This window comes from Dicentrarchus labrax, unplaced genomic scaffold (genome assembly GCF_905237075.1).
Source record: "Dicentrarchus labrax unplaced genomic scaffold, dlabrax2021, whole genome shotgun sequence".
In the NCBI taxonomy this organism is placed as follows: Eukaryota; Metazoa; Chordata; class Actinopteri; family Moronidae; genus Dicentrarchus; species Dicentrarchus labrax.
The window spans coordinates 5,495,231-5,508,859 of record NW_026136720.1 but is presented as its reverse complement, the minus strand read 5'-3'; positions in this window follow the sequence as shown (position 1 = coordinate 5,508,859).

Sequence of the window (13,629 nt, the reverse complement as noted above, 5' to 3'; positions counted from 1 at the left end):
CAGTATGAGGATAAAATAAAACCTACTAAATAAAGAGGTAGTTACTGAATACATATATTTAATACATTTAATGGCTGCTGCAGAAAAACCGCCAAACACAGAATCAAAAAATATGGTTAGATTCCATGATCCATCTGAAAGATTATCACTTTAAATGACTTAATGACACTTAGGCTGTGAGCTGAAGATAGTAACAGTAGCAGGCAAGAATAAGCAATGCCAAATCTAACCCTCAGACTGCGTGCACTGACTTTTTGAACGGGGTCACAGCATGTATTTCCTTGGCAAATGGATTTCTTTCAAGTTAGAACTTAAGCTTCACTGCTCTGCAATCACCTCTCTGTATTGGAATGGATTATATGTTAAATCAAAAGTGACTCTCAGGAAAACAACAGAGAGAACCTGCTGACAGCCTGTGTATAGACAAATAAAGACTAAAAAGTCCCTTTTACAGTCCACTTTGAGGCTTTAAAAAAAGGCTTTTCTCTCTGGGCAACATTAATGAGGTTTACCAAACTCTGCTACCCAAAGGTATTGTGGTCTCCCGTACAGCTGAGAAACTCTAATACTTGAGTATGTGATTATTAAAATCTTACAGCGAGTATAATGGATAGGGTAATCTGGGGTGTCTGGGGTAGATGGCATCAGCCACAAGACAACAAACATTATTATAATGCGGTGTGGTACTGTACATTAGGCTGTGAGACACTGATATATGACTGTTTTACCGCAGAGCTTCTGCTAAACGCTGAGGTGTATGTTTGCGTTGATCACCATCAGTGATATTTCTGCAGCCAGTCCTGTTTCCCCTTCGCCATAAGTCACTGTCATATGTGTTGGCCATTTGTGCCTGAATGTACACAAATGGAAAATCTCACACTCAAGGGGTCATATTAAAGCAGAATAGACTGTGATATTTTGCAAGAGACACACTGACAGGACAGCACAGAGGAGAAGGAGAAACCGGAGAGTGCGCTCATTATGCTGCCTGACCTCTATGGGTCAGGGACAGGAAGGAAGCTGGCGGACACAGGGCCAAACTGGAACAGAGGTGTTTTTTTTGTTTTTAAACAAGTCACAGATAATGAGATTTATTGTTTTCTACAGAAATGAGGAGGATAAAATCATCTCTGAACATGTATTTATACTTTATTTTTACAAGTCAGTGTTTATAATCAGGTCATTTATCTTTGAGAAACCATAACCAAGATTCATAGCGTGATAAAACAGGTCACTCTTCCAACACGGCTCATAATGTGGGAAGTATCTGAGGAACATATAGTTGGATGAATCTGATTCATTTGGGAGTAATAATAGGGTTCAGGTTAGTAGAATTTATTTAGAAAGCAAATGACGTGTAAATGGACAGATTTCTGAGAGAGAAGACGACAAAAACAAGTGATGCTCCTCAATCAAACAACTCTGTCTCACTGTACATGTTCATATCCCTTGTGTCTTTTGTGTCTGAAACAGTTAAACTTGCAATTTTTTTATTTTCACAATATAAACTAAAGAGAAACATGCATAAAAAAGAAGCAGAAAGCATAGGTTTGGTGTTCTCTTATTTTCAATAAATCTTATGAAAAGACAGAATCCAAAAATATGTTCTCTCATTAGTCCATCTCTCATTACCTTTCTACTTCTCTATCCTGTCTGTAGTAATCAACTAGCAAACCAAGCCCACTGGTTCCTACTGAAAGCATAAATATTTTTTTTTATATTATATATGTTTCTCACAACCCTAGAAGTTTCTAGTTTTTAAGAAGGCCAAATTATTTCCCTATAGTTTGTACAACTAATAGTGTATTTGTAGGTGATAACTTTCCGCAGCAGATTAACACACATTTGGTGCACTAGTGAGTATTTATGGAAGCTGGACGGTGTCTGTGGGATTGACTAAAAATAAACTACAGTTCCCACATGCATGGTATGGAAGGAACATGTCACGATGTGGCTTAATTTATGTGTTTTTAACAGAACAACAAAGAAGCTTTATGGCTCAGAGGAATAAGATAAATCAGGCTTTGGATCCGCAGATGCAACGTGTTATTTCAATCAATTCTTTGTTGGGGTGGGTCTGTTCATGGGATGGCATGGTGATCAATGTGAAAAATATCCAACATCGCGCTTGTCTTGACTTGTCTTTTGAATTTTGTTCAACACAGACAGAAAAAGTTTGGTAAACACTGCTATTTAAAGTTTTGTATGTGCGTTATGTTCCATACACCATATGGATGTGGATTATGTCAAACCAGTGTAAAATCATATAGGATTATGGTTAAAATGAACTCAAGACTAGACAAAACAATGTGTTTGCCGTGCTCTCTTGTGGTACTTTACAAAGAGCCTGGAGATACGTACCAGGACCAAAAATGGAGCCAGTGATTTACAGTATGTGTACAGTATGCATGTGAGAGTCATTGCAAATGCCTTGAAAACATCCCATTGGTCTGTGAACTGAAAATCTGTTTTTTATTGCCTACAGTTGTGAATAAATGAATGTAAACTGGTTGCACCTCCCAAGAGACCAGACAACCAAATCATTAAATGTGATGAAGCTTTGCTGGAAGGATGGAGGGGAAAAACGAGGAAAGGACAGAAAAAGGGAGGGTTGGAGGAGTGAAGGAGGAAATGAGGGGAAGGAGGGAGGATGCAGTCTGGAGAGAGAAAACACTTTAGTTTAATTAAGACTAATGTGCGTTGGGTAAGACTCATCATGTTTAGGGAGGACTGGTGTGGAGGGTTCGGCACAGCGGGAGAGCATTACAGTAGAGTTTCACAACAGATGAAGCATGGCCTAATGTAATAAAGTGTTTGATACCTGCAGTGTTGATCATGTTTTGCTACATCCAGCAGGAAGGGAAGGTCAGCAGATACAGTGGAGGACAATTATGACTGTCTTATAAACACAAAGTAATGTACTAAGGTTACTACAAAATGTATGCATTTGACATTTAAAGGTATTTCTCTGTGTTTCATAGTTAAACTAATAACAAATTCAGTCATCAGTCATCGATACAGTCTGTATTGAACTGTATTGAGCTTTTCTTTCCTTTTATATATACTGTTACAACCACAGGCTTTGTCTGCAGCTGTTAAATTCCCCTACTTGGAAGAAAGGGTCAGGGTGAAAGGGTGAGACTGCATTGTTATTAAACATGTGGTAATTGTTATATTGATATAATGGCTTTAAATTGTAATAGATATGCACATCTTATGATCAACATTTGGCCCTAAGTGAAGCCAACAAAAACCAACTCAAAATCTTTGTGAAAATCATTTACAAAGAGACTTTCCAGCATGAATATCCTCGTAAAGATCACACACACCGAAGTGATTATAGTACTGAAACTGGAATGGCACATTTTTTACACTTTACACTTACTTTTTCCAAGCAACCATGAATTTAAAATACCTCCCTTGCTGAAGACATTTTATTTAACCTCTAAACTGATACTGATATGTTTGTAGGTGGATATTACTGTAAATTAAGGGTCATAAAATAAGTGTGGGCCTATCTTGTATGTTTTATATGTACGGACCGCTAATCTCCAAGGATTCTTTTGTTTACTTTGTCTCAGATTCTGCAGCACAGGCTTAATTTTGGTCAGATCCAGTGGCTCCAGTGGACGGTTTCGGGTTGAGTCCAGGTCACAGTTTTAGGCCCGTGCAGAACTCTATTTATGACCAAATATCTACAAAACTAACATTTCCAACAGCCTCAGTTTTACTTTGTGTTTAGTGCTTATTAGCAAATCTTAGCATGATAATACTCTAAACTAATATGGAGAACATGGTGAACATTATACCTGCTTGACACCACCATGTTACTGTGAGCATGTTAGCATGCTGTCGTTAATATTGAGAGCCTCACAGAGCCACTAGCGTGCCTGTAGACTCTCGGTCTTGTTCCCATACTCTTCTGGACACATCAAGCATAAATGTTCACACAGAAGTGCAGCAGTGAGTTGAAAGTGGTTGATTTTATTTGTGGCTACTGTTACGGTATACTGTTTTGCTGCAGAGATACCGTCAGTAACTATTCACACAGATTACAAGTTCTCAATTGTTTCTCCTCTGGTGCCTCTGACCAGCACTGTCTCCAGTGTGTTGAGGTTTTAGTGCAGACAAAAGAAAAACCAATGTTTACAAATGTGGCAAAATTTAATTCCTTTATTTATTCATTTTCTTACCCACTTGCTCTATTTCTTGGTCACAGGGGTCTGGACTCTGTCCCAGCTTGCACTTGGTGGGAAGTCAGGTTGTGGCAAAATTTGATTTAAGCAGCGTGAGGTCTGGATTTTATGGCAGACTGTGTCTAAACAGACAGTGAAACTACTTCCTCCAGACTTCCTTAAAGACAAATTCTACAGTAATTCAATATTGGATATACAACACTTCCAACAGGAGACACACGCTGACACTTTCCTTAAATTATGTAAATGGTTATTAAATTGGCTCTATTATTAAATCTAACTGCTCAGAGACACACTCAAAGAAGACAAAATGATACGTGTGACTAATTTCCGTGTTTTCTTTACCTCATTCACATCCCAAAGGCTTCTGAACACTTAATAAACAGAGTTTTATGCAACTAAAAAGTGAAACATGAAGTAACAAAAGCATGGTTCAGGTTTGACAACAAGGTGATGCAGGGTTATCCTCAGCAGAGTGGTTGATTTATGTGATCCCTGTAACACATATCCACATGCACACATACACACACACAGACTCATCAGCTGCTGGGAGGCAGCCCAGGCAAGCTGTGGAGACCAAACAGCTGCTCTCACATAATATCACCTTTCACTACTGCACCAAAAGAGTAGCTCTCTGGGCCCGCTAATGTCCATGTAGATACAGTCAGAGAGGAAATGTCACGGTTCCCCACAGAATGTTAATTGAGCAACCAAAACAAATACTGTTAGAGCCAGAACAACACGCAGGAATCCTTTAATGATACTGCAGTGAGGAGCTGATATCCTTTTAAATTACAAAAAGAGATAAAATAATGAAATAAAAGTAATTGCATTGTGTATACTCATCAATTTGCCACAAGAGAAAGACAGAATAATTGGCTTCATTTGTTCATTTTAAACTACATACGCAATGTATTACAATAACATATTATCCTCATGATTATTGCAATCTAGACAATCTGGACATAATTTTATATTGCGTTATATTTGGAAATCATTATCCCAAGTATTCCACCCACTTAAAATTCCACCCACTTAAAATTGTAGCTAACAACCTGTCCAAGTATACTGATTAATGAGATTCTGCAGCAGATGAGGCCATTACACAATGAAATCACTGCTTTAAATATTTTTTTACTAGACAATGAAGTTTCACGTCACATAGTTTATCATCAATGCTTGAAGAATGAGTACAAAGTGGCCATGTTCCCTCATCTCCATTAAATAAACACACATACCATGTAAATGATTAGGAATCAGTTATTAATGAAGCTCTTCTGTATCTGAAAGCTTGCAACCTTGCATACCAACTTGGTTTGAAGCCTGTGTTGAAAATATTTATATTGTCTTTTTCTACGATTCTGTGGATGGTTTTCTCACTGAGTCAGCATTGATCTGTTTCCTGTCAGCACTCCAAGACAGCAGAGGTGGTGTAACCAGAGGTCAGTGATCTCGTGCTTACGATCAGTGTGTTGCTCATATCCTTGTTTCTACCTTTGACAAACTATGAGTCACATTATTGATCATTCGGCTTTTGCATCCACAGGGAGACTTATTGTCCATGGCGTCCGTCTGTTATTGTTTATAATATAGTCTTACTGCCTTATTAAACCAGTGTGTACTCTGTAATTTGTATATTACATTGTTAAATCTTACATTTGTTTAAAAGAAAAGTATGTACAGTGTGCCGCCTATGAGAATGGTTGAATGAGAAAAGGTCTGAATGTGAAGGGTGAATGTGCAGCAATTTGCTCCCTGAGGCAATGAAATTTAGCGGGTTACTCAAGACGGTCATTTTCAGTAAGTACAACTAAGTACTAAATACCTGCTTACAAACTGAACCAAACTCTCCTTTTAGTGCGTGACACAGTTAGCGGTCAGACCACAGAAGGAGTGAGCCACCCACCCCACTTTCCCGTAGACAGAAAAGTTGTTTTGATTGAAAGTGAATTGCATGTGATGGAGGAATTATCCCTGAGACTGCACAAATGTGATTCCAGTAAAACAATGTGTCCTGCCACGAGGGCAGTGTAGTCATCCAAGTGCAACATTTTTGATCATTAGTCATTTAGCTTTGGTAGAGCTGTAGATTGTGTTTTCTGATACAGTATTGTATAGAGTATGGAGAGTAAACAGACATAGAAAATTTTGTTTTTAAGTCACCAGTATTTCTGCCATTTAATGCCTTCTAGAAAGAAACCTTCACATTCATTTAAATGATTGCAATTTCTTGGTATCCAATGAACTACAAATATTCAAGCCACGTTAAGTCAATTTTATTTATATAGCCGAATATCACAAAACACAAATTTAGTAGTACACAACCTATAGTATCCTTAAACTCCTGATACAAATAAGGGGGAAAAAAACAGCAAAAATCAACTTTTAAGCAACCGGGACTGACAGACGGACAATAGATGTTGTGTGTACAGAATAGATAAACAATCGGGATGAAAAAAATGGCCTGCCAAGCTGACGTCAGTCATGAACAACACCTCTCACACCCAGCATGAGACTGTGAGGGCCTTCAGCAGCTCCTTCAGCAACAGACTGCTACGCCCACGGAGCAAGAAGTAGCCATCATAGTATGGCACTGTTTGTTGTCTCTGTCACCCACCACTTACATCACAGCTACTTTTTTGCACTATTTATATACATCTACATATTTATACATATTATATATGCCCATTTTATGCACACTTCATGCTCTTTCTGTTATATACATGTATATACATATATTTATTTTTATTCTTATTTATTGTTTGTGTATTTTCTTATCTGTCACTCTTTCTGTCATGTGTTGTATCTGCGACTGCTGTAACACGTACATTTTTCAGAGTGTGGATCAATATCTTGTCTTATCTCTTAAAATTATAGATTGTGAAAATATATAAAGAATATGGATCCAGGAGGACGGTGAGCAACTTCAAGTGGAGCCAAACATATCTGAGCCCACACAACCTCTCTACCATGGAGACCTGTAAAGAGGACAGACTGCACAGACTCACAGCAGCAAAGCTCAAGCATACCATTCACGCAGATAGAAGAAAGGCACTGACACGGGGAGCGAGACACAAGGACAACATGGACACAACGGACAGAGAGAAAGAGGAGGAGAGGTTGAATTTTCTGGAGGATGGAGATTTAGATCCAAATAATGCATAATTTTATGCCATAAACATGTCTAAAAAATGATTCTTTATACAGATGATCACACCATTTCAATGCATATCATTTTGTAAAAAAAAAAGTCAAATAAATACAGCATATCATATCAGCATGTTATATATAAAGATTGATGAATTATTACAGAATATGACCCCCTCTGTATCTCCAGCTGAAGTCCAACCCGCACACAGGGACATGAAACATGAGCGCAGCAGTAACCTCATCACTCTTGCTGCATTAGAGCCGGATCCCTGCGTTTAGCACTGCCTAGGTCTATGATTTCATTACAGATGCTTGATTCAATACTAACAACTCAGATGACTTCAGGTCACTTACTCAATGACAGCGCTGCAGGCAACACCATCAATCACCTACAACTAACCTTCATCTCATCTCCCCTGTATGGAGAACCTATCCTGTTCACTGTAACAGCACACTCTGAGTCCTTTTTCACCCCCTTTCGAGCTCAGCTTGCCTGATACTGTACATACCACTCACTCCGGCGTAAAGAATTTAGCTTCAAGTGCACAGCTGTGAAAACAATCTTTTCCCACATATTTCCCAATTCTGTTGGCTTAAAAGAAATTTGTGTTTGGGCTTTGCTTGTACCTCACACGAGAAGGTCTGAGTGAGCTGCCTGCTTGTGTGATGTACTGAGAAAGAAAGCAATCAGATTGACAAGATAAGGCTTTTCTTTTGGCAACCCAAGGTCAGACAATTACCTGTCGCACAGTAACAGAGACGTTGCATTGGACAGCGGAAGAAGATGTAAAGAAACAAGACTAAGAGTCAACAGCATGCTGGCAGCTGTGTGAGGCTGTACATGAACTAAATGCTGACGTCGGCATGCTTACAAGTGCACACTGACAGTCCTAACAGGCTGATGTTATCAGGTATAATGTTTACTATGTTCACCCTGTTAGCGTTCTAACATTTGCTAATTAGCACTAAACACAGTACATGAGGCTGATGGAAATGTTAGTTTTGCAGGTATTTGGTCATGTACTGGAATAGTACTGGACAGATTGGGATTTTGACATCATGGTGCCACTAGAGGAAATATTAGGTGATAACCAAAGTCAGTTGCATTGATTCTCCGGAGATTGCAAATATCTGTTTAAAATGTCATTCTAATCCATTCTGTAGTTTTTGAGATATTTCAATCTGGACCAAAGTGGTGCACTGACCAAGACCAACATTCCCTTCCCTATGCTATGCCACTAGTGTGACTAAAAAGGCGATGGAAAGTGAAAAATAAGGTTAAGTGGATTAGAGGGGGAAGACAGAGTGAAAGAGAGAATAAAAGCTAAAGGGAGCTAATAGAATTTCCATCAGCCTGTGAAAGAGCTCATATAGAAAGTCAGTAGCCTTAATTGCAAGTTCAATGGAACTTAAGTCCATTAGGATATTGACATCCCTGTCAAATAAACTGAGGCAACGTAAACATCATCTCCTGTAGTCTAATGAGTTCATATTGACATTTTATTGGTCGTGTGTGTGCATGCCTGCACAAGCAAAATTAAAATGGAAAGTGTGTGTATTTATAAGACTATTTCACTGTTTACACACCCGTCTGACTGCAGCTCACCATTTGCTTTTCATTTCTTTTTCTTTGTAATATTTTCTGGGCACTAAAAGATGATTAAAATAATGATATTGCTCAGCAGGGTGAGAAGCAGAGCCACTTCCCAGCTCCAGCAGGCCCTGCAGTTGTAACTGAGGTAATGGCCTTGAACTGCAAGAGTCTTTGCAGCCTGAAACAGAGCCCTATGGTCACTTGCCCAGATTACTAAACCATTACTATAGCTTAACTAGGAGAAGAATGTAGAACCAAACTTGCTTGTTGTAAATTGAAACTGTAAATTTCCAATACTGCACTGAAATACAAAATATGTTTTTGTGTATGGTTCTTTGTGATTGCCTGTGTTTTACATTTTCCCTCTGATCTTTAAGGAAGACAGTGGACGGTAGATACCCTATGTCAAGGTCGAGGACAATGGGAGGAGGCGGCAAAAGCTCAAAGAGCTAAAGAGGATGTGGAGGAAGAGGGATATGCGAGGAAAGGAGCAAAAGACCTTGGATTTACAGAAATGCCTATTGTGGATCTGGCTGAGGATTTGCAGACACGCACAGTATATTCGAATAAAAGTGCAAACAAAAACTCAAACAAAGACTCCAAGAACTGAATGTGAGTGATGAGGGGCACGTTCAAGGCCTTGCCACTGCAGACAGCTCATCTGTCGTCCTCAGAGATAAGAGGGGGATTCAGACAGGATGGGTCCAGAATGTGAGGCAGGCTGTGTCTCTGTCTGCAGGCCAAGCATTCAAGATTGAAATCTTTGAATAATTGCTTTGAATGAAATGAGAAACACTAACATTAACAATATGTATTCAAGGACTTGCTTGTAGTCAGTTTTTATAAGTTCTTTGAAGTATGGAAGTTCAGGGCTGACAATGTAAACAGAGGAAATAAATTGAACCGTGTATGTGCATGTGCACAAAATTATTAATAAACAAAATAAATCAACAACAAGATTTTTATGTTTTAAAATGCACAAGTATTTCCAACATAAAACAAAAGCTCAACTGACAAGTTTTGGCATTATCCTTATCAGTATAATCCTTCTGTTGTTATAATAAAACTAAGTGCAAAATGCACTTTATTTTCTAGTTTACATATTACAGTAATGTGCTTCCAGAACTGCAATGATAATTAATTAATTAAAAAATATATTAGTAAAGAAATTAAAAAATGTTCATTTAAACAAGCTTATTAAAATGTAAATACAAATTTTAGATACAGCCTAATTTTAATCTTAATTTTCAAAATTTTTAATTAAAAATTAAGAACTCTAGAATGGAAAAATACATTTCATTTAATATGTTAGGGTTATGCTGTGGTGTAATTAATCAAAGTGAAAGCTTTATACACAAATTAAATTTTCCGTGCATCGGATGATTTTCATACAGGCCTATTGTTAGTCCTAGATGTGCATGGCATTAAAAGAAAATCAACTCTTAGTGAAAGAGTATTCATTGTATATAAATACACTACAGATTTCCACCATCTGTAATTTATTTCCTCACAAAGAGCTGTTTAACCTATTTTTTGTTTCTTGCTCAGTCTGCCTTTGTGCCTCCTTAAAACCCAAGAGAGCAAGAATACCATCAGAGCAGTTAGATTTATCTCATCATTCTGAAACAATGCAGTTGCTGTTTTGATGTCCTGATAGGGCTGGATATTTGCTGCAACTTAAACCCAAAATGTGAAAACACAGGTCATTTGTCAAAGTACGGTAACTGTGTTCAGTCCAGAATCCAAAGTCTGTTCCGTTCCCACAATGCTATTTTTGGTTGCGATTTGGATGCAGACTGTCCCAGAAAGTCACGTTCCGACTGCAGTCTGTGGGGATTTTGAACTTCTCCATGTAGCTAATTACAGTCATGGCTATGCTCTTATGCTCTGTGTCTATGAGGAACAGATGGACAATGGGTTTGACAGTCTGACTCAGTGACGCATTACTGCGCCAGCAAAAAGATTTGGTCGGGCGGCGTGTCCCAGAAGTCAGAAATTATGAGAAGTTAGTATCATTTTAAAAACAGGAGGGTGGCTGAACGGATCATAAACTGGGTTTGGCCCAAAGACAGCAACATACAATAGAACTGCATAGTGCTGACAGATGGTCTGTGAAAAAGCTGGGATGTCTGCAGTACCAGGCTGTGAAGTGGCAACTGCCCAGGGCTTGTTGATGCTGTATACAGTATCTTCAGACTCTGAAGAGGAAATGCTGATGTGCTGAAATGAAAGTTAGAATAGTTTTCCAACATTGTGTGTTTAGAGAGGAATTCAAAGTTCACCGCTTTCCTGAGTTTAGTGGAATTTTTGCCCAAAAGCAAATAGTGGCAAAATAATTATGCATGTTCACAGCAGTACCACATGTCCCATTGTATCATATTAGTGTTTATAAAGTAAAAGAAACTCAACTAAAAACTTGGATTTGACTCTAAGCAGATAAATACTGCCATCTATTGGAAAAGTGTAACTATTACAGATCTTTGGAGCTTAATTGAAATAGCCAATGTCTATGTTCTCATTCTCCATGCTGCTGCATTATTTGTTTTAAATAAAACGTTGACATTGAGAACATGTAATTTGTAAATCTTTTGTGTCACACAAAGTCTGACAAATGTATATTTACATTAAGACTGTGTTCATGTACTGTGGCTATCCTTTCAGGTAGACTCTGATTAATTCAAATTTTATTTTAAAAAGCATAATATATGTCTTGAATCTCAATTCTCTTAAAAAGAATGCTCAAAATCGAAGCAGCAGAGGCCTGGACTTTTAGTCACTAGCATGGGTAATGTCCCAAAAACCCTGGATCATACGATTCCCACAATGCAGCAGGAAATTGTTTTTCATTCAACACAGGCTTGCAAAAGCTCCTCCAGAGCCACAGAAGAGCTTATTGCAACTCTTATCACAGCCCTTATGTAATGTAAAGTTGTTACTGTGATATGTAATCATAGTGTTTAAATGCTTGGATGATACTGATTATCCAAAAATCCTAATGTGTTATGCATTTTTGTCAAATGTTTTAATTCTTATCCTCTCTCTCACCCAGCAGACATTTTGACTTGTCATAGCAGGAAAAGCACAGGTGTTACTAATAACATTAATGATGTCTCTGTTCCATTTAAGTGTACTCGGCCATGTAAGTGAGCCAGCATACGCAATACTATGGCCTTGACACTGGCACACCAAATGGAATGCAGCCATAATTAACATTATTAGTTACACCTGTATGTTGAAGTGCCTTGAAAAAAGGTTTGTGCCGTGTCCAAAATCACTTACTTGTTCTTATTAGGATGGGTGCTGTAGGTAGGGAGGTTAAAGACATGTGGTATCTGCAAGCACTGATTACACGGGGAAGAAGTATGTGTGTCTCGTCCTGGAAAGATCTTATTCTATACCAGAGCTTTAGTCCCCAAGGATGGCGGTGGCCTTTTCTATGCTTAAAGTAAGCAACATTTTAATGTTGCAGCTGCATGGAGCCAATTTTTATTTATATTATTGGGTCGTTCAGTAATTTTAAGCAATGTATCATTGTATGTTCAATATTAATCTGTAAAGTAACTAGCAACTATAGCTGTAAAAAAAGTATTTCCTCTGTAATGTGTACTAAATGTAGAATGTGGCAAAGTGGAAGTTCCCAAAATGCAAATAGCTCAACATTTTAGGACACAACTTGAGTAAATAGTTGCATTCAGCCAACCACTGTCCACCCTGCATATTAAACACAGTTGAGATTGTGTAAACATTCAGCAGGATTTGACAGGCAGAACTATGTGGACCCTTTTCTTTTCTTTTCTTTTCTTTTCTTTTCTTTTCTTGTGTGTAATCAACTGCTGTCAGTCCACAGGCATGTCCTGTCTTCAGTCTACATTATCTTCAGTATCGACAGCTGGCTTTGTTCAAGTGTGACAATATACACATCAAGCCTCATCCTTATTATCACTGACCAGGTGATCATCCACTTATTTAATATAATCAGAAAAACAAAGCCAATCCTAACACAGGGCTCCATCCACCTCTGAGTCACTCAGTAAGTACACCAATTTAAGAAAGGAAATTATTTGGGGCATAGCCTAGAATAACATTTTTATTTAATTTGCCCATTGAAAGAATAATATGTTTGTTCAAGTTGTTGAGCTGTAGTTCTTGGAGGGTTCACAGAGGCCACAGTTCTCCTGCCAGCTTCAGCACAGTCTGGGTCTGCATTCCTCTGCAACAGCACGACAGCCACATCTCAGTCTGAGACGCAGCCTTGTCCGATTCCGACTTCCACATCCACATCTGAGCTCCTGAGGGCCAGATGTATGGAAATGACCTCTAGAAAATGTAACTATGTACTGTGCTCACATGTTGGCATCACTGTGTATGCCCAAATTAAATAAATGAACATTAAAAATAGTGTTCAAACAAATAAAAGTTATTTTATATGGTTGCACTTCTGGTAACTGTTCCTAAGGCGTGTGGAGAAGGAGTACTGTGCCAAGCAGTGAACAAAGTCTTTCTTTGTGGTTTCTGCATATGTTTTCTGTCCAGAACTCTGGGGTGCGTGCATTGTATAATTAGAAATAATCACTTAGCTGAGTTTCATGTTCATGGAGTGTGAACTTTCCACATTTGTCCTCCTGTGGACCACAAACCGAGCTGGTTGCCGGTGGTCATCCTGGCACCGTCACATAGGCTCCTACCCGC